This window comes from Pogona vitticeps, chromosome 5 (genome assembly GCF_051106095.1).
Source record: "Pogona vitticeps strain Pit_001003342236 chromosome 5, PviZW2.1, whole genome shotgun sequence".
Lineage (NCBI taxonomy): Eukaryota > Metazoa > Chordata > Lepidosauria > Squamata > Agamidae > Pogona > Pogona vitticeps.
This window is the reverse complement of record NC_135787.1, coordinates 195,879,006-195,902,594: the sequence shown is the minus strand read 5'-3', so window position 1 is coordinate 195,902,594 and position 23,589 is coordinate 195,879,006. Positions and strand designations below refer to the sequence as shown.

The following is a 23,589-nucleotide window of genomic DNA, read 5'->3' as shown; positions in this document are numbered from 1 at the left end:
ACAACGTGTCCCATCTCTGGGTATTTCAAGGCAGGCTAGGCCTCGGCCTCTGACCCAGGGTCACCTCCATTGGAGAGCCCGCCCGTCCCCAAAGCCTGCCCTTCGCCTCTGCTTCCTCGCAGATGCTGGCATCAGCTTGTCTGGGTGAATGCCCGCAGACACACCAGCACAGGCACCCACCAAATCCTCCTGCACTCTGGAAATCTAGCTCGTCAAGGAGAAGGGGCAGTGCTTTGGCTACCCACGTGGAGAAGCAATTCAGTGAAGCACCGGAAGAAAGCTCAGGTTTTTGCTCACTCTACAACTGAAGCAAATCAGATGGATTTGTGCCTCCCAGACTAATAACTGGATTCGAAACACGTTATCCTTTGGTTTTCATGCTTCTCAGAATTTTGCAACACAATTCCCAGCTCAAAAAGCTGTACCAAAATGCATGTAACATTCCAATTTAAAACGAAATGCATGGCAAATGCGTATTTTAGGATTTAAAAGCATAGAAAATTGTACCTCTTGTGGGGGAAAATACACTGAAAATTGATGCAAATTTTATGTAATTCTTTTTCAACTTCACTAATTGATACAGAAATGGAACGCAACAGACTTAAGAATCGGCACAAATCAGAACCTGTCTATTCCTCGTGGGCTGATTAGGGTCTCATTTTAAAGAGCTGCGCAAAACCAAGTGGAAGAGGGAAGTCCTGGAGCTCCCAACATTCCTGTGGGTCCCAAGCCCTTTAGGAATGGCAACGGTCAGTGCCAGCTTGGCGAGTTCTGCTCAGGGCCAAAGACGCAGCGAGCAGTATGCACCATGCTTTGTGGATGTGGTGAGTGGAACTTCATGACACGGTGGTAACAACTTGATATGACTTAAACTGGGTTGCCTCTACTCTACAGAACCCAGGGGTTGGCAATTTAGCATTCTGTGCTAAAGAGATTGCTGCCTCTCCCTGAATGGGAGCAGAGAATGCTGAGGATGTCACCAGATTGGAAATACCAGAATTCTGCCAGGTGGAGCTGTGGCCACTAAATGAGTGCCATACTGATAGAACTATGTAGGGTAGCTCTCCTTGGGAACTTGCCTTCGGGCAGAAGACTAGCCTGAAAACGGCCCCTTTTCCAGCTCCACGGCATATCAGAGACCAAGGCTGTGATCCTGTGCACATTTGCATCAGAGGAACTGTCCCTACACCTGGGGAGACTTGCCTTCCAGTAAACAGCCACAAGATTGGGCTACTGTAACATGCTGATAATAAAATATACAATCATAGGACAGAGGCTAAAAGAAGAATCCAATTGAACCCCATGAGTTTATAGCCTCCTGGTCTACCTACATATGCTGCAAGGGGCCTGTTTTACACACCTTTTCTGACTCTACTAATTTATGCAAGTGCTTCAGTGCTAATTGCACTGGGAAATTCTATGCACGATTTTGTTGTGGCTTAATGCCTTTCCAATGATTTCTATGAACAACTCACTGTGAGAAAAGCCTGTCCATTCTGTGCTTCCTGAGCAGTAAGTAAGGCACTCCCCCACCTTCTAGATTTCTTGCCAGGAAAACAGGGCACGGAAATGCGGGCGTCACATAAACCAAGGGTACTTTCCACTTCCATCTCATGTCAGAAATTGGGGTATCACCGGCAGTAAAAGGTAAGTGTGCATGCAACCCGAGCAATGAGCTATTGCCAAGCAGTGTTCAAGAAGCACACCGGCTTCCTGGAGGAGGCCAACGGAGTTACAGCGAGATTTATAGACTGCACTGGAATCTCGGCTACACATTAAATCCAATATGCCTTTGGTGTAAAGAACTCTCACTCTTATGCCTGAAGACATGTTCAGTGAAACTTCACATTAAAATACAGCAGTTAGTCTTTAAGGGGCTACAACGCCTTAGTTTTTATATAGTTTTGTGTTTCTTGTTGATAGGCTTGCACAGAATAACATGGCTACCACTTTGATAATTAACTAATCATCACTTCCTGCCAGGACACGGGGGAGCCAGGCATGGCCAAAGCAGTCAGTAGGTCATGCTGGCACAGGAGCCGCTCTTTTGGAAAGAAAGCAGATGGTCACACAGAGCAGAAGCTCAATACACAAAGGAAGCAGAGCCAGTCCTTCCGCCCCTTCCCCTCTGCTACAGACCACCTGTCCACAAGTGCCAGCAGCTACGTGGAGCTCTGGGAGAGCAGGAAGGCCAGCAAAGCACCCAACAAACAAGAACGGCTGCTCATACTCCCCCCCCCTTTCAGGGTCTCTGCACACTCACTGGGTGCTCTATGAGTTGGCCTCAAGGAGAAGCCAACTCATAGATTGCTCACCATGACTTCTTCATCTTTCTCACTTGATCCGAAGGGCAGGATCTGAACCGACAGATGCAAGTGAGCACAAGAGACATACTGACTGAACGATCAGGAGGAACATCCTGATAGTAAGCACTGACTGCCCCATCTCAGGAAGTGGTGGACTCTCTCTTTCAAGGGAATGTTTAAACTGGAGCTTGACCAGCCACCTTTCAGCAAGGCCTGAGCTGTGGATTTCCTGCGTTACCCTCAGGATGGACAAGGTGGTCTTGGGGTACCTTCTTCCAGCATTACAGTGCTATGATTGTGTGAGTCTATGGATGAGGCAACAAAAAAGGATGTTCAGGAAAAGAAGGAAAACATCACTTGATGAAAATATTGCTGCCACTCACATGTTTTTCGAAGCAGCTTGGGGAAAATATCTTCACATGTGCATAATGAAGGGGCCTCTAAGCCAAGAGTGACTAATCTGCATGACAACAGTCCAGCTTTCCCTCTGACACACGTATAGTGAAGTCTGAAGCCAAAGATCATCTCAGCACCAAGTGAAGCTAAATAGTCAGAGAAACTATTTGCGATTTCAAGGACTGTGCATGAAACTACCTCATCACTAGCACTGTAGGAATGTTCCTTCATGGACTACCTTTCCCAGAATTCCCCAGACACCATGTTTTTCCCCCCAGAAAGTTTGTTTTTCCCTTCTCCATTCTGCTGATCACAGGAACCATGCGCCTTCCTGATAAAGAATTCCTGACTCAACTAAGCCTCTGAATTCCATGTGAACGCTGGAGTTTGCCCTGACCCAGCTCAGCTTCTTTCTCCGTCCAGCCCTCCTTTGTCTGCTCTGACCAGCAGCCATGGCCCTTCGGGGTCTTGAGCAAAGAGTGACTCAGCCATTGCCTGCTCCATGATCCTTTTTAAACTGAAGACACCAAAAGGACCTATTCTGGGACTGTTTGCATGCAGCACCAGTACCCCCTTGCTGAACCAGAATCTCTTTCTCTCCCTGCTCCCCACCATCTCGGGCAGTCAGGGGGACCAACAGGTGAGAGGACGATATCTAAATATCGAGTGAGTGACTGTCCACAGGAGGTATGTGGAAGGCAACAGATCAAAAGGAGAAGCCCGGGAAGCCGCTAAGTTGTAGAGAAACACAATCCCCAGCCAGGCTCATGAAAACCCTCCTTTGCCTGCAGGAAAGGGCAACTGCACGTACAGGGAGTCCGGGCTACCTTGTGAGGCCTCTGAAGCTGGAATGAGGAAAAAGAACAGTTCATGCACAAAGAAGAAGGAAAAGGAGGAGAAGCCGCTGGTCACCCCAAAATAGGGACCATGTCTGCAAGAAGACGGCTCTCTTGATCCATTTCCTATTATTATTATTATTATTATTATTATTATTATTATTATTATTATTATTATTATTATTATTATTATTATTATTATTGTTGTTGTTGTTGTTGTTGTTGTTGTTGTTGTTGTTGTTGTTGTTGTTGTTGTTGTTGTTTAAATTCAACATACAAAAAGCAAAAATAGAGCAAGAAAAAAGATAATAATAAAAAAGAAAAACTAAACTAAACCCTCTACTAAACTAAACCCTCCACCCTTTGGAGTCAGAGACTCCAGCCTTGTTAACCCTCCAATCTCCCCGGTTTGGTTTCCAGTGTAAACTAAGTAGATATACTGTACATATATAGTAAAATTTGCCCTACGCTCCTGTCTTTCTCTGGGCCCAAGAGTATCTTAGTTCCCAGCTTTGTTTTACATAGTCTTTTGGTTGTTCCTGTAGTGCTTCTGATACAGTGTCCAGTTCTGCTATATCCCATAGCTTCTTTAACAACTCTTCTATTGTTGGAATCTCTTCGCTTTTCCATTTTTGGGCCCAGAGATCCATTTCCAAGGATTGCTCCTGCTGTTGTTAAGAAGCAACCAGGGCTCCAAGCCAGCCATTTAGGGCTCAGATGTGAAGCTCTCTTGGGCTGGAAGAATGCAGGATATTATTCTAAGCGTTACGACCAAAAAAAAAAAAAAAACCCACAAAACAACCCAACCCACTGCCCTCAAAGCACCCTGGGACAAAGCTGGAGGACCAAAACTATGGCATCCGGTGCCCAGAACTGCCAAGTTCTTCTCGGGCCCCCGCCCCTTTTGAGGCAGGAGCGCACATTAACTTTAACTGCTCCCTCTCCGTTCCTGGGCCCAGGAACAAGCTCCTCCCCCCCAAAATATGTACTGTGTTATAGCACATTAAATATCCCTGCAAATGGATCCGGCAGCAGGCTCAGACACACTCAGCAACGCCCGATCCAATACTAGAACAGTGAGAAAATCACTCCGAGCATGCAGAGGCTGGTCGTGTTCCCAACACATTTTGAAGAATGCTCCTTCATCCGGGGGAAGCACACCTCTGTTCCTTAGTAAGAGCCAATTTAGGATGCCTTTGTGGTACCTCTTAGAGGAGGAGCCGTAAAAGCACACACACATCCCATTGCAGCACTGTCTGCTGCCTGCCTGCCTGCCTGCCTGGGCTGAGGAATGAGCAACCCACCTCATGGGAGCACTTCGTACATTGCTAAATACTGGCAGAGAGTTAGCCTGGTGCACAGGTTGTGGGGGTTGGATGAGGACCCGACAAGCCTGGCTTCAAATACCCGCTTGGCCGTAGAGCCACATTTGGGGCCAACTGCTCCTTGAATGCCTCTCCCCACTCCCCCGAAAACCCCTCTACTAGGGTCTGAATGAATCAGAAGTGATTGGATAGGAGGCAGCAGTAATAACAAAGCACCCTTTGTTGGGAGCACATCCCACTGCACTCAGTGGGACTTACTTCTGAGTAAACATGCACTGGCGTGGGGGGCAGAAATGCTAAATCACAATGACTCAGGGCATCAGCGAGGACGGGAAGGCTGCCAAGGAGTCGCCGCAGCCATTAAAGTGAAGCACCGGCTCCAGAGAGAGGCTGAAGCAGAGAGCTTGGAGTGTTTTGCACATGCCTCTTCCAGTGCCGCTAAACACCACCCCTGGCCCCTGCCGCCAGCCCCACTCCCTGCAATCTGAGCCATTTTCACATAGCCATGCATCTGTGAGTGAGATTTGCAAGCAAAACAGAGCCAGGTGGCATTCAGGTTCTCCAGAGACTCTTCTCCTGCTGAGCCGGCTGGTGCCACCCGGAGAGCCCATCTCCTCTTATCTCATCTCCTCTCATCCCTGCCTCCCCCCCCCCCGCTACCATCTGGAAACACTGCCTCCTTGCACACTGAGTAAAAGTGCCTCCCCTTTAAAAGGGTCTGCTTAGGAACCCAGGTGGTATGGCCAGTGGAGGACCTAAGAGTTGTAGTGCAACTAAATTAGCATTTTGGATCTCTCCTTCTGATGCATGGTGGGGAGAAAAGCAAAGAGAAGCTGTCTTCTTTCTTTGCTTCTACTAAGCCAAATCCTGCCATCTTCTGTCATACAAAGGCATAAAGTTGTTTCTCTCTCCCCGCCCCGCCCCTCCTCTCTCTTCCTCTTTTCCTTGGGTCCCTGCAATATTTGGGTCCTGACCCCTCTTTCCATCCTTTCCAATGACAGGTATTCCACCTGGTATGCCACAAGGGCCGGTGGAGTATTTTTACCTCTAAAGATGCCTTTCCTGTTTTGAAATTACTAGACTGTCATCTTTTGATTTGTCTCCTTTGCCAGCCAACATCTGGATGGAAGTGAAAACAGAGCTACATTCTTACAGAGGGCCATGTTTCCCACCAGGACTAGCCCAAGACATCTGGCTACTTGAGGCCAAGACACGGTGGGAGAAAACCCATGGCTCAGGGGTAAACCATGGACTTTGCATTCAGAAGGTGGAAGGTTCCCTCCCTCTAGAGAGGAATAGGAAAGAATCCTGCCTGAAATCCCTGGAGAGCCCTAGAGGGGGTGATTTGACTCCAAGAAAGGCACTGCTTAATCATGCCGGCACACTCTCCCACTTCCTAATTCGGTTTGGCTGACACCTGACTCTTACTTCAGCACCGAGCATTAGTTGCTGTTCTTTCCTGCCTTGGCCAGAGGGTAGCTGGTGAGCTCCAGGTGGCACACGTAGCTGCCCCCAGCACCTTTCAGGCAGCCATGTGTGTCCTTTTAACCCTGCCTGATTGGGGAGCTGGTGCTATCTGTCACTTCTGAAGATGGAGCAGCACTGCTACTCTCTTACAAAGCAGAATATATGTGGTGTCTCCGCTGCAGAAGGCTTGCAGCCCAGCTCTGCTATTAGGAGGAACAAGGCAGCCCCCTTGCCAGGTGGCTCCATGCCAGGAGCTGCCCTCTTTCTCTTTCCAGGCACTGAAGCTCAGAAGTAGAGAGCAGCACGGGGTCCCCTTCCTCCAGTTCCAGCATTTCTCTTTGGCAAGCTGTTCCTGCTTGCAGAATGTTTTAACCAAAGGATGCTCTTTTCCCATCACACCAATTCAGGGTCATTCTCTTCTTTCGGTGTTGGTAGAGTAATTCACCTAAATAAGGCCATGATGGAAGCCCCCGGACCTTGGTCTATCTTGGGAACGGCAGGGTTAATTGCATTCAAAATACCGGCCCTGACTCTCACGGTTACAGAGGGGAAATGCAGCTCTGTGCGTTGGGAGGGGGGCAGGCCCACACTCTTTGTTTTGCCATGCCCTGTGGATCTCTACTTCTAGCGTTCAAGGTTTTCCAAGGCCTGAGGCTCCCTTCTCCCAGGTGTAGGCATCCTTCAGTCTCAAGAGACTATGGTAACATGCTCTGTATGAAGGTCTTGGAACAGTGTCTTGTGTGGCTGAGAAGGCCAATTCGAGAGTGACAATCTCTTCCACATTGAAGACAAATACAATCTGTCCCCTGTCCAGCTCCCTGATTTTGCTTGTTTCGGGACTGCCTCTTTGCCTCGGCCTGCTGTACAAGTGTCTCTTCAAATTGGGAGAGGCCATGATACACCGCCTACCTCCAGGCTGAACGCTCAGACATCAAGGTTTCCCATCTGTTGAGGTCCATTCCTAAGGCCTTCAGATCCCACTTGCAGGTGTCCTTGTAACGCAGCTGTGATCTCCCTCGGGGGCGGCTTCCCTGCACTAATTCTCCATACAGCAGATCTTTTGGAATCCGACCATCAGCCATTCTCACAACGTGCCCAAGCCAACGTAGACGGCGCTGTTTCAATAATGTATACATGCTGAAAATTTCAGCTCGTTCTAGGACTACTATATTTGGAACTTTGTCCTGCCAGGTGATACCAAAAATGCGTCGGAGGCAACGCATATGGAAGGTGTTCAACTTCCTCTCCTGCCGTGCACAAAGGGTCCAGGACCCGCTGCAGTACAGGAGTGTGCTCAGGACACAGGCTCTATAGACCTGGATCTTGGTGTATGCCATCAGCTTCTTACTGAGCCATACTCTCTTTGTGAGTCTAGAGAACATGGTAGCTGCTTTCCCAATGCGTTTATCCAGCTCGACATCTAGGGAGAGAGTGTCAGAGATTGTTGAGCCAAGGTACACAAATTCATGAACAACCTCCAATTCTTGCATGGAGATAGTAATAGAGGTGAGTCCACGCCCTGGCACATGACTTGTGTTTTCTTCAGGCTGACTGTCCAAAGTCTTGGCAGGCCTTGCTAAAACGATTCATGAATTGTTGGAGGTCTTCAGCAGAGTGGGCAACAATGGCTGCATCATCGGCAAAGAGGAAATCCCGCATGCATTTCAGTTGGACTTTGGTCTTTGCTCTCAATCTAGTGAGATTAAAGAGCTTTCCATCTGATCTAGTCCGGAGATAGACACCTTCTGTTGAAGTTCCAAAGGCCTGCTTCAGCATGACAGCAAAAAAAATCCCAAACAGGGTTGGCGCGAGGACACAGCCCTATTTCACTGTGCTTCGGATGTCAAAGGGATCTGATGTTGAGCCATCAAAAACTACAGTGCCCTTCATTTCCTCATGAAAGGACCTGATGATGTTAAGGAGTCAAGGTGGACATCCAATCATGGGAAGTATTTTAAAGAGTCCATCCCTGCTAACCAAGTCCCAGGAAGACAACAACAATGCAGGATGGTCATTTCAAGGAGAGAAGTGAAAACCTGTCTAGCAAAGACATTTGCCCAGTTCAGGAGATAAATTGACAGATTATGTTTGACTGCACGCAACAGAACACGTCGTTTAGCCACCGACCCCTCTGGCATGAGACATCTCTCCAAAAGGCCCTTCAGCACAGAACACGTTCATCAGCTGGCACACACAGCCCCTCTACAGGAAACCCTAAACCAAAACTTTCCCCACATCTTTAAGAACTTGTTCCGATGAAAAGGCCAGAACTGCTACGGCATGGGCTTCCTACGGATGAGCAGGGGTGGGGGTGGGGGTGGGGGAGAACTTCCCTACTGCCTTCGTTTTGGGTTCTTTGTCTGGTGGTGATGGAGAGGCTCCCCTTTTGTTGTCATTTTCTTTCAGGTACAGGTCCTTTCAGTAAACCTGGAAGGGCCAAAACTTTCCAGCTCTTTCATTTCCATTTTCCCATTCAGGTTTCGGCAGGTAAACAGATTAAGCCCTACAGAACCATCACAATTATTTTAAACAAACAAACAAACAAACAAAAAGCAGGGACAAAGCAACAATCATCTACCCCAAAAGCAGGCAACAGGAAGAGTACACCAGACAGAAAAATTAGCCTTCCACAGACCTATCAAGCACTAACAGTATTTTAAAATTCTTATTTATCCTCAGACCACCATCCTCTTTATCTTCTTCAGTTCATCAACTAGAAAGAGAATGCATTCGTCAACATGGTCATAAACAAAATAAAAACCGCACACACTCACTAAGGGTAATCAATCCCCCCCTCAAAACTCAAAGATAGAATATGGGGTGTTGGAAAGACAGCTCTCCTTCCACTACTACAATGGCTTCTGTCCAGCAGGGCAGGCGGCAGGCAAGCAGCCACTCCAGCTGACAATAAATTAAATGGGGGTGCGGTGGGGTGTTGAAACCCTTCAAAAAAATCAATAAAATAAAATGGCTTAAAAAAACCAATGAATCCAAGTAATTCAGAAATTTATCCAACAATGGAGGAAGAACAACACGATTAAAAATGTGATCTGCAAAAAAAGTACAGTACAAAAAATGTAAGGAGCAATAGCAACAGTAGGGTGGTGAGTATGACATGGAGGTTTGGCAGCAGCAGCAGCGAACAAGTGAAGTCATCATTCAAGAAAAATCAGCCACTCCAGCTTTCCAGGCACTTTTAAAGATTCAACGTCTCCCCCTTACACATGCACACCTTCCAGGATGTTCTCTGAGTCGTAATTGGAAGCTGACAGCCCTCCTTGTGAGCCTGAGGGGGCTACTTGCTGGAATATCAATGAGATAGTTTTGGGTACAGGGTCAAATGGAGGGACTCTGAACGAGGAAATACAGTACAAAAAAATGCTGTAGTTCTGAGAGATTTGTTACCCTCCCCTTCAGGATCCTGATGCTTTCGTATTTCAGAGGCTATTTATCGTAAATGCACAAAGCACTCTGAAACCAAAAGAAGTTCCCTCTTTTGCATCACCCTCACAGTTCCCCAATAAAAGGTACTAGATGGTCTATTTGTCACTACCCTGGTGCTTGTGAGACACGTTTAACACACACAATGATCTTCTAAAACCAGCCTTGGTTCCCCAGAAGCCTTCACCACTAGCTGTGCTGCCCAGGATTTCTGGGAGTTGAGGAGACCCAAGGTTGGGAACAACTGATCTAGATGAACAAAGTAGGTTGTGATCACACACAAGAACAAAGCCAACTCCACTTTGCATCCTTAACTAAAGGGGCCTCTGTAACTCAAATGGCCATAACAGACCCATTACCCTGGGAATGGTGTGACCGAGGATGAACAGCTTTATTTGGGGAAACACAGATCCATCTATTGCAGGGGAAGGGAGCTAGACTAAAGCAGCACAGTGGGCCTTGCATAAGGGCAGCTGTCTGAACAAGTTCCAAGACAGAGGAGGGCTATGGATGGCACAGTCAGGAGAATGGAGTTGAGAAAGCAGCCAAAAACACTAGTAAGAAAAGGAGAACATAGCTTTTGAAGCCCTTCTGGGTTTCATGAAAGGACCTAGAGCTGAAAGAAAGGCAAAGGGACAACAGCCGAGACATAACGGCAGCCTATTGGAACCCAGAGGAAACCAAAGGTGAGCCACCGGAGACCCATGTACTTGCCTAAGCAGCTGATTAATCACCTTCCAAATCAAGAAGGGCCACACAGAGGAAGAGGGAGGGAGGGAGATGCATGCATCCCTGGCTGGCAGAGATATCCTGGGATGTAATCAAGGAAGCAAGTACTGTATGGCATCTCAGAGGGAGTAACCATCAGCCCAACAAGGGGAAGGAGGATTAGCAAGAGAGGAAAGCCAAGTGGGCGTCCAGTGCTTCTTCTCTCTGGCCTGTGTCCGATGATTTGGGGACCGAGAGGCAGGAATGACAGCATAGCCAGTATCTACCCTAGAAGAAGCCAGGGGAGGGGAGAGAGCTCAGAGATTGTAGAAGGGAAAGGACTTTGTTTGCTTGCTTAATTTGTGGGCTGTTGTATAGCATAAGCTCCTAGGATATTACTCAATTAAAGGAATAAAAGAAAATGATAAAATACTGAAATAAAGGTTGAACTGACTTGGGCCCCTGCTTGTCCTGTAATAATGGAGACGTTTCAGTTGGTGCAGCCTGAGGATGTGGACAGGACCTCTGGAGAACTGAAAGCTACCCCATGTGTGTTGGACCCTTGTCCTTATAAAAGAAGCAGCCAGAGGGGGACTGGCTGAGTGAACTAGGGGGGCTGGTGAACGCCTCCTCCTCCTCCTTGCTGCAAGGCAAGGTACCAGAATGCCTAGAGGAGGCAGCAGTAAGATCTTTGTGTGTGTGTGCGTGCATGTGTGTGTGTGTGTGTGTGTGTGTGCGCATGCCCCCCATTGCTCTTTGAATCCTACTGCATTTTGATAGTTATTGGCCAATCTCTGATACTGTATTTCTTTTTTAGGCATGGTCCCAGAAGGTGTTGTGGCATCTCAGCTCCTGAGATTCCCGGAGATCATTTAGGTCCATTTCAATGTGGCTTCAGGCCCAGTTATGGGATGGAGACTGCTTTGGTTGCCTTGGTGGATTATTTATGGCAGGAACCAAACAGGGTCTGTGTTTCCCCACTGGTTCTGCCGGATCTCTCATGGGCTTTTGATACCACGGACCATGATATCCTTCTAAACTGCCTTTCTGGGATGGGTCTGGGAGGGACTATCTCACAGTGGTTCCAATCCTTCCTGGGTGCATGAATTCAGAAGATGGTGTTGGGGGAATCCTGTTTGACACCCTGCCCACTGGACTACTGAGCCCCCCAGGATGCAAAGTGGGTTTCTGCCAGTTTCTGCAGCCCACAGGCTCCTCCTGGGACCCTTAGAACCTTTCCTGGGCCTGGAAAATTAATTCAGCCAGAAAAGGTGAATGGCAAAAATGAATGTTTGCTAAATTCCTTGTTCTTCTCGATTCAGCCTATCTCAAAAAGTGCCTCTTTGGGGGGAATGTTAAAGCTCCACATGATTCCTTGCATTCAGACAAGAAACAAAGATCTCTCTTTGGATGGGATAATTACTATGAAGAAAGTCAGCAACCATTTAGAATTTCAGATTCTTAACTAAAGCAATAGCCAATAGAGAGAGTAAGTGAGCAAAGAGTCTCCTTTTAAGCAAGATTCTAATGTAGTTCACATTGTGAAGCTTACAACCCTTTTGATGCCTCTGGGAAAGCCACAAGGAAATTCCCCCAAAGCATCAACAGAACAAATATCATTCCTCTCATGTTTGCTCCCCTTCCAGGGCTCATGTTCTCTGCATGCAGGCATCAGCTGCTTGCTGAACCATCTACCTTACGGTACATCCTGTGGCAATGAGTTCCAAATGTCATTTACATGTTGTGGGAAGAGTGTTATTCCCTATCCTGAAGGAGAAGGGGACGACCAAGGATGAGATGGCTGGACAGTGTCATCGAAGCGACCAACATGAATCTGACCCAACTCCGAGAGGCAGTGGAAGACAGGCGGGCCTGGCGTGCTCTGGTCCATGGGGTCACGAAGAGTCGGACATGACTTAACTTAAATAAAAAATAAAATAAAATAAATAAAACAAATTAATGACTAAACAACAACAAAATCCCGAATCTGCTGCCAGTTAATTTCACTGGGCTCATCCTGATCCTGGGCCAGGGGAAACTCTGTTTTTTTTTATTTATCTCTTTCTAATTTATCTTCTCTTCCTCCTATTCTATATTAATTTAATTTGCTTAATTATTTAATTGTTAACTTAAATTGTTTGTTGATTTTTTTATTAATTTTGTTTATTGTATTCTTTATTTGTAATTTTGCTTAGTCATTATGTTTTTTTCCCTTTCTTCTTCCTGTTCTCTTTTTCTTTTGGACTGGAGTGGGAGGCTTCCCCACCCCACCCCAATGGGGGACATCTAAATATTCGGGTGATGATGGGTAGAGGGAGACATGGCATTGGCACAGTTGCTGCTCATTACAGAAGAATGGTGGACAGATGTTTGGAGGCTGTCCAGTGTTCTGACTCTGTGACCACCTGTCAGGCTTGAGGTATCCAGCTCAGTCGCCCCTCCACTCTAAAACTGGTGTTGCTGAATGCCAGATCTGTATCCAATAAGTCCCAGCTGATCCAAGATCTTATACTGGAGGAAGATGCAGATCTCACTTGCATAACTGAAACTTGGATGGGCAGTGATGGGGCCGTTCTTCTGTCTCTTGCTTGTCCTCCCGGTTATGCTGTCCAACTTCAGGGTAGACCGGAGGGGTGTGGGGGTGTGGCCACTGTTCACAGAAATACTCTTGAGGTTGTTAGGCTGTCTGCTGTGGCGATTGCCGGGTTTGGAGGCCCTTCACGTGTCGATTGAGGCCATTTCTTTACTGGAGCTGGCAGACTTCGTCTCCACAGCTCTGTTGGGATCCCTGAGGCTATTGATCTTGGGTGATCTCAACATCCATGTGGAGTTGGAGGTTTCTGGACCGGCTCTTGTGTTCTTGGAAACTGTGGCTTCCTTGGACGTGTCCCAACATGTTAATGGCCCCACCCACATGGGCGGTCACATGCTAGACCTGGTGTTCTCCACTGAGCAGATTGAGTGTGGCCTGATGGTGCCTAACCTTCCATCAGCCCCCTTGCCATGGTTGGACCACCACCTAATAAAAGGCAACCTCACACTGGCTCTCCCTCTCCGCGAGGAGCAGGGACCAATTTTAGTGGTCCATCCTTGTAGGCTACTGGTCCTATATGATTCCAGAATTCCATGCAAGGGATTCCAATTGATCTGTCTGGCACTCCTGTCGAGGCTCTGGTTGACGGACGGTTCGCCGCCGCCGCCACCAAGGCTGTGGAGACGATCGCTCCTTAACGCCCATTCTGGTGCAGAGCTCAACCACGCCTTGGTTTGACCAATAGCTGCAAGCTATGAAGCAGAACAGGAGAAGTTTGGAGAGCATTTGGAGGCAGAACCCGAAGGAAAATAATCTAAAAGCTGCCAGGATTGCATCTTACCTTTACCTTGCCAAGGTGAAGGCTGCTAGAAAAGCTTACTTCACTAGCCAGATAAGCAAAGCTTCCAATCAGCAGGCAGAACTCTTCCATACAGTACGTGATCTATCCGGAACTGGTCATAATGACTGGCCTCCAACATCTCACCTGACCAATTTGTAGCATTCTTTAAATTTAAAGTGGAGGCCATTTGCCAGGACCTAAACCCCTATTTGAAAACAGTATATCGAGCTGAGACATCCAGCACACCATCTTGTCCAATGAGAATTACTCAGTTTCAGCTGGTGACATCACTAGAGGTGGACAAAGTGATTGATCGTTGTCGTGCCACCACCTCCTCCGTTGACCCTTGCCCAGCCTGGCTAACCACAGCAACTAGGCTGGGACAACTGAATGGGTCCTGCAATAATGAGCCTCTCCAGGGGGGCAAGGTTCCCCTTAAGGAGACACTCATTAGACCCATTAGGAAGAAAACGAGTTTGGCACTGGACAACATTGGCAATTATAGGCCTGTCACCAATGTTTCTTTCCTTAGCAAGGTAGTAGAGAGGGTGGTGGCCGATCAGCTTCAGGCCCTTTTGGATGAAACCAACGCCCTGGATCCATTCCAGTGTATCACAGTACAGGAACGGCATTGATCGCCCTGCTGGATGACCCATTGAGGGAGGTCGACAGGGACAAAATGTACTTATTGGTTCTCTTCGACCTCTCAGCCACCTTTGATACCATCAACCATGGTATCCTCCTGGGGAGGCTCTCCGAGTTGGGGATCGGTGGTCTGGCTCTTGCCTGGCTCTGGTCCTTATTGGAGGACTGTTTCTCAGAGAGTTCAGCTTGGGGAGAATGCATTGGTCCTGTGGCTCTTCAACTGTGGGGTCCTGCAGGGTTCAATAATCTCTCCAATGCTGTTAAATATCTACATGAGACTGCTGGGGGGCGTTATCCGGGGGGGGTTGTGCCTCGTGTTATCAGTATGCTGTTGACACTCAGCTCTAAATCTCCTTTTTTTTTTTCATCAGCAGTGAATGCTGTTACATCCCTTGAGTGCTGCCTGGGGGCTGTTCTGCAATGGATATAAGAGGCTGAACCTGGACAAGACGGACATCCTGGGCACCCCTGTCATCAGTGGGTTTGGAAGCTCCCTCTCTTTTGGGGGAGTGACTCTCACCACAAAGAGTGTGGCCCGCAGCTTGGGGGGGGTCCATCTTGACCCAGCGCTCACTATGGAATTCCAGGTAACGTCTGTAGTCCGCACCACCCATTTACATCTTCAGCAGATTGCCCAGCTGCGCTCCTATCTTGATGCTGGGGCACTCAGCACACTTGTCCATGCGCTCGTAATCTCGAGATTAGACTACTGTAATGAACTCTACATGGGGCGTCCCTTGAGATTGATGCGGAAACTTCAAATGGTCCAGAACCCGGCGGCCAGATTACTAACTGGGCTGAAAAAATATCAATATATTTCCCCCACTCTGGCCGCCTTACACTGGTTACCCATTAGATTCGGCATCAATTTCAAGGTGCTAATGATTACATATAAATCCCTAACCGGTTTAGGACCTCGATACCTAGAAACCGGGCCTTCTCGGTGGTGGCCCCTTATCTTTGGAACATCCTCCACCCTGAGATCCGCCTGGCTCCCTCACTGGGAGTTTTAAAGAATCAACTGAAGACCTCGCTCTCCAGGCAGGCCTGCCCTCCTGACATTATTTAATTTCTTCCCCTGGTTTTTCCATCTTGGATTATGTTTGCTTGTTTTAGTTTTTTTTACTGAAGTTTTAAATTTTATTGCTTTTTTGGACTGTAAACCGCCCAGAGTAGATTCAATCCAAATAAATAAATAAAAATAAATAAAATAAAAGGAGATCTGAAATCTCTGGGCACAACTTAAAAGCATGTCTTAATGTCTGCACATGGGATGTCTCATATTCTGATAGAATAAATGGGTGAGGGGGGAGGGAGGAAAAGAAGTGGTTCCTCCTGTCATTAGCACAATGTCCCCTCTCCACAAAGCAATTAGACAAATGTGGACAAATGCCCAAGCACGGGGTTCCAGTTGTTTTACAAGAAGAATGACACACTTGTCTCTGACAAGGAATCACACACCATCACCCCAGATACCCTGCTATGAGCTATATGTGGAACAGATTCAGACCTTCCCCGGACAGTTCAGGTCAGTTTGTATTCAAGCTGCAAGATGCTTAAAGCCCAATGGTTTGGCATGGCCACTAGGCCTATTTTGGGGGTGGGTGCATTGCTGAACCTGCTTTACTCCCCCAGTCAAAACTTGAGATGCTTAGTTCTCCTTGTGGTCACCTCAGCTCTTGCAGGATTTCACTTTTGCACCAAGAGATATGAAGGCCCCACTGGCCACCACTAAGGTGCTCCCCTGGATCGCTCTGGAAGATTTCACATTTCCTTATAGCATCATTAATGTTTGCCTGAGAGCACAGGCCAAAAGAGCTCCATTATTTCAGAGGCACCTCCAAAAGCACTTCTGAATCTGTGTAAAATAAGAAACGGAAAGAAATCTGGAATAAACATTATTTAAAAAGACCTGTGGGAGGACACTTTGTCCTCTCATTCTATTCCTGACCTCAAGGTTCAATCCTTGAATCAAAGAAAAGAAAAGAAAAGTCTAAACTGATAAAGCTGAAAAAGAATTCACCAAGAGATTCCACTCTGTCTCCTGTAGCTTGAACTAAGACAAAGGCTTTTTACCCCCATTAAGGTGTGAATCAGCTCCTCGGGGAGCTAAAGCCGGACACCCAACCTTTGACTGGTCTTCTCAAAGCCAACTGCTGCTTGTTAATGGCCATGGCTAAAATAATTGCTCATTGTTGCTCTTTCTGCCTTTGAGTTCACACTTGTGACAGGCCCCAGGCCAGGTCCACTCCAGGCCAGTGCATAATAATCTGTGTCACATACGTCACCTCATGCCTCAGCGCTCATGCAGGGCACTAGCAAAATGCACCTCTCAGAATCCTCAGCCAGCATGACCAGTGGCCAAGGACTCCATGAGACGCGAGTCCAAACTATCTGAAGAACCGAAGGCTGAGAAATACCACTCTAAAAAAGGTCACTAGAAGGATCTCAGACTCCACTAATCTCACAGCTCGAGTCTGAGGAGAAGTTAGGGTTGAAAACACCCGGAGAAGGCAAGCAGGGGTGAGGTGAGAGGAAGGCCTCCTCCGGTGACCCCTTGAAGGCAAAAGCAGCCAACCTCCTGGGCGGGGCTCTCTCCTCACGGCAGGCGCAAGCTTGCTGGGTGACATCTCCCATCCCCAACCCCCTACGCCACTGGGGTTGCTGAGAAGGGTAAGTCGGCATCCTCAGAGGTGCCATGTTGGGGCAGGCTAGAAATCTGGGCAGTGGGAAAATGCCTTAACCAAGCAAGGGAACAGAAGGGAGGCAGGCCTACAACAGGCAGTCACATTCTGCGACGGGAGGCCCAAAAGGAAAAGACAAGAAATCGGGCCTTCTCGGTGGTGGCCCCTCGCTTCTGGAACAACCTCCCTCCAGAGATTCGTGCGGTCCCGTCGCTGGGCATTTTTAAGATATCCAACTAAAAACCTGGATGTTTAAGCAGGCCTTCCCTTCAGTCAATACCTAATTTCTTATTTCTTCACTTTTTCTCTGTTACTTTCCATCTTGAAGAATTTGTCTACTGTCTACTGTTTACTGTTTATTGTCTTATATTGATTTATTTTCTTGTTTTGATATTTGTATATGTTTTCTTTTATATTGTCTGGTAGCCGTCTAGAGTGTTTGCAATGACCAGATAGGCGGGGTATAAATTAAATAAATAAATAAATAAACAAGACAAACTAAGCAATGACTAGATCTAACCCATGAAAAGGAAAGAAACCAGAGCGTAAGAAACAACCATCTCGTCTGTCCTTCCATGGCCTGTATCCCAGAATGGAGGTGTCCGCCTGGCAGTAACCGAGGGCTAGAAAGCGTCAACTCCAGCCCAGAGGCATTTTTAGGGGGCTGATTGGAGGCTGAGCTCTGAAAAGAGAGGTTACTTACCTGTAACTCCTGTTCCTTCAAGTGGTCCTCTGTGAATTCACACAAATGGGTTTTAGTGTGCCTGCACAGAGTGTCCCGGAAACTTCTAGAGCTTTAACGTGTGTTGTTAGGACCTCCTGTCGTCTTTGCCCCTCCCATGGCACGGAGTGACTCTGTTCCGTAGAACAGTCTGCCGCTGCCCAGCATGCAGTAAGCAAACATGACAGACAGTGGGGACAATGGGCGGGAAGTGTGAATTCACTGATGACTACTCGGAGAACCAGAGTTACAGTAAGTAACCTCTCTTTCTTCTTCGTGGTCTCTGTGAATGCACACAAATGGGTGACTAGCAAGCTGACTTACCAGATGGGATGTCACAATAAAGCAGAGGCAAGAACAGCACAACCAACTGAGGCATCAGCCTTGGCACAGACTGGGGGGGGGGGCACAGCTCAAGTGGCTGCTTTGCAAACATCAGTCAGGTCAACTCCTCTTAGAAATGCTGTGGATGTCGCTACGGCTCTTGTAAAGTGTGCTCTTACAGAGCATGGCAAGGGCGTTTGGGCAAGAGCATACGCCAGACGAATTGTGGATACAGTCCATTTGGAAATTGTTTGAGAGGTGACTGAGGAACCTCTAGAATGACTGTGACAGCTGATGAAGAGTCTTTTGGACTTTCAAAAGGAAGCAGAATGTGTAACGTAAAACACTAAGGCATGTCTGACATCCAGGGAATGTACAGATCATTCTAGGTCAGTAGTAGGTGAAGGGAAGAATGTAGGTAAAACGACAGGCTGTTGTAAGTAAAAGTCAGACACTGCCTTTGGCCAGGATAAAGTGTGACCTTGTCAGGATGGAACAAAGGACAGAGAGCTGACTGACACTAATGTGTGTTTGAGATGGAGCCAGTCTGAAATTGGGGGTTTGCCTGCACCAAATGCATAACTGCAGTGACCTCAGCTGAGGTATTCCCCCAGTCCTGAGAGGGACTGTACTGCAGAGTGGGTGCAGTACCAGGCAAAGAGAGAGGAGCATCCTCATCAAGGCACACCTGTTGAGGTTCTTCCATAGGCAGAGAAGGCGGAGTTGGCTTATCCGCAGAGGTTCTGGACGTGTGAGAGGCCGATTTCTTTTTCTTTCTAAGAGAGTCGTTGAGACTGAGGTCGATTTGGGTGTCGACACAGTGGAATGAGTTGAAGTGGGTTTTGACATTGATGTCAAGGGCTTTGGCTTAGGCATTGGTTTGGCCTTCTTAGCACCTTGAGGTGGTCTCGAGGTTGATCAATTTCGAGAGGTGGGACAGGACTCTGCAATTTGGGCTTGATTGGGATCCATGGTGGAGCGCTGAGGTGGCTGTAGAGATTCTTCCCAAAGGAAAGATCATAAGCGCAGAAGACGAAGCCTGAGCACTAGCTTAGTTAACTTCTTACAGGCCCAATACGATGAAGTTTGGTGGGCCTCACCTAAGCCGAAGAGGCACTGAGAATGCCTGTTGGAAAGGATTATTTTAGTCGGGCAAGACTCACACCGCTTGAAGGGGCCTGAAGAGGCCATAAGAGAGCAGAGGGCCAGGTAAAAAAGGGTGGGAAAAGGAGTTTCGTCTCCTATCCTAACTGTTTTCTCCCTCTCTTCTTCTTCTTTTTAACTCATGAAGAGTGAATCGGAGGAAGGTCCTGAAGAGGTTAAAATATCTTTTTATTCTCACAGAACGAACAGAGGTGCTGCTGCAGCGGCGACAAAAAAGGAACTGAGGCACTCTATACCATCGGCGGGGCAAGCGCGATGGGAGGGAGTTCCTAACACATGTTAAAGCTCTAGAAGTTTCCGAAAGTCTTTACACAGGCGCACTAAAACCAAATTGTGTGCATTCACAGAGACCATGAAGAAGAACCCTGTGGGCTGCATGTGTTGTTTCTTGCCATGGGTTTATTGTTTATCTTCCAGTTTAGGACTATTTTATGGCATGTTAATCCAAATGACACACAGACTAAAGTCCTATCCAGACTGGTCATTTTGAGTTCAGAGCGACTCATGCCACAAAGGGTCTCTTGAGGTGGTTGTGGGGAGCAATGTGCCATTTGGTGCACTCCTCACATCCCAAAAGCAAACAACCTTCAGAACACGGCCAAACAGCCTGAAAAACCCACAACAACCATTAGATCCCGGCCGTGAAAGCCTTCAGAAATAAAACCCCTTGCAGCTTGATCAGTTATCAATTAAGTACTTTACCGGATTGTTTGCAGAGGATTAGGGAAAGTGAAAGTACTTTTTAACCTGTTCCTCTCTCTCTGTCCCCTCAGTACAGTACTGTTTTCTCTATTTCCCTCTCCCCTTGCCCTTCTTCTCCCCAAACTCTCACTTGGAATACGCAGCCACAATACTGAGGTTGCTGGAGGGTGCTTTTTCTCAGCTAAGCAGAGCAAGCCAAAAAGAATGCATGCCCTATCACTGAGCCAGAAAGATGCACACTATCTCTAAAAGGAGAAAGATGGATCATTCTAAGCAGAAACACAAGCAGACACTGACTCTTTTTTGTTTGTTTGTTTGTTTGTTTGTCTGAGCTAAACTCTGCCCTCAGTAATCTGTAGATCACATCCACATGCTAGTGTGGACAGACTAAAAAAGAAGAAGAATATAAATTGATGAAGAAAGCAAATGCATAAAAGGGCCCCAAGAGAGAAGAAGAGTGTGAGGTTTAGGTATGAAAATTTGGAAGGTATACGAGTTTTCAAGCATCAGTGCTCCTCCCAGCCACAAGAAAGCCTGGAGAATATTTTTTTGGTGAGAAGATGGTATAATGTAATGGACAGAGCATCAAACTAAGCCTCAGGAAATGTGGTTGAAATCTCCATGGGGTCATAAAAACTCCCTGGTGGAGGCAATGGGAAGCCATTCCTTGGATATCTGACACATCCACACACGGGAGCCCCCAGCAATGGACTTTTCTGAGGCACATGTTGAGCGGAAGGCACATGTCAACCCTGGCATCTGCCAACATTCCCCTCCCCATTAATTGCTTTTATCATCTCTGTTCCTGCCAGACTCTAAATTGCCTTTAATGTTCACAGTCTGTTTGGAAACTTTCAGTCTCAGATCCCTTCCTTGCATAGCAATGGAGAACAACAGCACAGGCCTCTGCTAATTAGAGCTAATTAGTGCCAAGTGTCACACACAACCATTGGAGGAGGCAGGAAGCAGAGAGGGAGAGAGAGAGAGAGACAGAGGCCTCCATCATCTTAGCTCCTGGATACCACTGCTTTCCTTGGAGGGCCACAAAGTTTGTGTGCTCCCATTCATCAGCATCCAGAGAAGGAAACCTGATGGCATGCACAACCTAAGCTGTTGGGGGGTGGGCAAGGATGAAATCTGATGCCACAGCATCTTCCCGGACATTGCAAAGGCTCCCATACTTCTCTGGCTGGTCATGGAGTAAAAAGGGCCAAGAGCACCAATTCAGTTCAACTGTCTGCTGCACCCAGCACTTACCGGCAGGAGCAGGCAAGGGGAAGCGTTGGCACTGCAAGAAATAGGACGAGGGGGCCCAACTGCAAAGGGTCAAAGGGAGGAGACAGATTTTAAACACTCTGCTCCAATGAGGAGGGGCACCAGCTTTCCAAGAACTCCTTACAGCTGTATTTTTAAAAGAAATATGATGCACAACAATTAGCAGGCAGTGCCAACTAGCTTCCTGCCATTAAAAGTTTTGCCTGCTAATTGCTGTGCATCAAACTCGTTAAAAAGCACAAGCGCCCACCTGGCAGGAGTTTTCAGGGGCTTTGCAGCCACTTGGCAAACCTAGGATGGGAAGCGTAATTCATGATCATATGTATCCTGGGATTAGTTCTGGACTGGTAAGCAGTGAGGAAAATAAGAAAAGGGGATATTTTTTTTTCAGAAGTAGAAACAGAAAGTTGGAAGGCATCCTAAACCCATAACTAACCTGCATGGGGTCCTGATTAGCTTTCAGTCCAGCCACTGGCTGTTGCCCAAAGGCACAAATGCTCCCCATCTCTGGCAAATGACCCTAAATTAGAACAACAACAGTTGTTATCTGGCCTGGATTTTTGTCTCAGCTGGAGAAGAATGCAGGAGCCTTGCTCTTGTGTGTGGCAAGGCTCTCTGGAAGCCCCTGGTCATTCTTTCCTGCTGGGACCCCGAATAATCCAGTTATGCTGCACAGCTCAAGGGTGAGTAACAACTTCATTGGAGTGCCAGGAATTACAAATGAGATGAGGTATCATGTTCTCCAGAACTTTTTATTAGGAAAAAAAAGTAGAGTGAAGGAATGGATTTAAAAGTAGGCTGGACGTTCTGCCCATTACTCATGAAGCCAGCTGGCCAGCAAATAGTTTCTGTTTTATATTAGACTTATACCTTTCCCCAGCTCCTACCGGGAGAAAGGCAGACGATAAATAAGAGACATAAATAAATGAAATAAAAATAACAATAGTGTGCTACCAAGTTGATTCTGACTTATGGTGGCCCTTTCCAGGTTTTTTTCTTATTAGAGATTACTCAGAAGTGGTTCCCCACTCCCTTCGACTAGGGGGCGCCCTGGGACTGTGCAGCTTTTACCCAAGGCTACCCAGGCTGGCTGGACTTCACAGGACGCCCAGTGGGGAACTTAACTCCCAAGCCTTGATTCCACAGAGCTATCTCGCCAGCATCCCAGTATCCTTTTTTCAGATGTACACAATATTCGAAGTGCAACATCACCACAAATTCGCACAAAGGCATTACAGGTCAAGGGCAGGGTATTCTTCCTCCCTTGATCTTTTTTTTCTAAAAAAAATATAATCCCTAGCATGGACTTTGCTCTTGTTTGTTTGTTTATTTATGACATTGTTACCTCGTGGTGCAGTGGTTAAACCGCTGCATTGCAGCCAAAACTGTGCTCACGACCTGGGGTTCAATCCCAGATAGCCGGCTCAAGGTTGACTCAGCCTTCTATCCTTCCGAGGTGGGTAAAATGAGTACCCAGCTTGCTGGGGGGGGGGGGCAATGTGTAGCCTGCGTAATTAACTTGTAAACCGCCCAGAGAGTGCTTGAAGTGCTATGGGGCGGTATATAAGCAGCACGCTTTCCTTTTTATTCTGTGCCGTCAAATTGCTCCTGACTTATAACCCTATGAATTAATACAGTTTCCATGGGGTCCTATCCTCAACGGCCCTCAGCTCAGCTCTTGTAATGTCAAGGCTGCGCTTTCCTTCATTGAGTCAGTCCATCTCATGTTTGGTCTTCCTCTTTTCCTACTGCCTTCAACTTTCACAGCGTTTCTGCCCTTTCCAGTGAGGCTTGCTTTTCTTGTGATGAAATTAATTATCCTCAGTTTACTTGACTGCTTAGCATTTCAATAAACCAAAGAAGCAGCATAATAGCAGCTGAAGGAAAGAGTATCTCTAGAAAGCTTTTGATATCCTTTCCTCTAAAAATGCCAACTTCTTAATTTTGAATGCTCAGCTTTAAAAAATAACCCAGATCTTTATCGGATCAGCAGCAGCAGCCTCCCTGCCAGCGATCACAATTGCATCACCAAAAACTTGGGCACCCGCCGGGTCGGTAATAAACACAGCTTGGAAAAGTCACTCCGTCCAGCTGCAGCTTCCAGAATCCACTAGCCAGCATGAAGCAAACAGGAAACACTCCTATGGTTGGTTGGTTTATTTTGGCCCTGCCTGTCTCCTCAGAAGGTGGCACCAACCTTGCTTGGGGGCCAGGGAATTCG

At 47.3% G+C, this 23,589-nt stretch overlaps 2 protein-coding genes across 8 annotated transcripts in view; both read right to left on the bottom strand.

Annotated features, from left to right (window-relative positions):
• Positions 1–23,589, bottom strand: part of SHANK3 (SH3 and multiple ankyrin repeat domains 3) — a 374,779-nt gene that overhangs the window by 190,316 nt on the left and 160,874 nt on the right. The gene's annotated exons all lie outside the window — the stretch shown is intronic.
• Positions 1–23,589, bottom strand: part of LOC144583276 (uncharacterized) — a 266,744-nt gene that overhangs the window by 105,002 nt on the left and 138,153 nt on the right. The gene's annotated exons all lie outside the window — the stretch shown is intronic.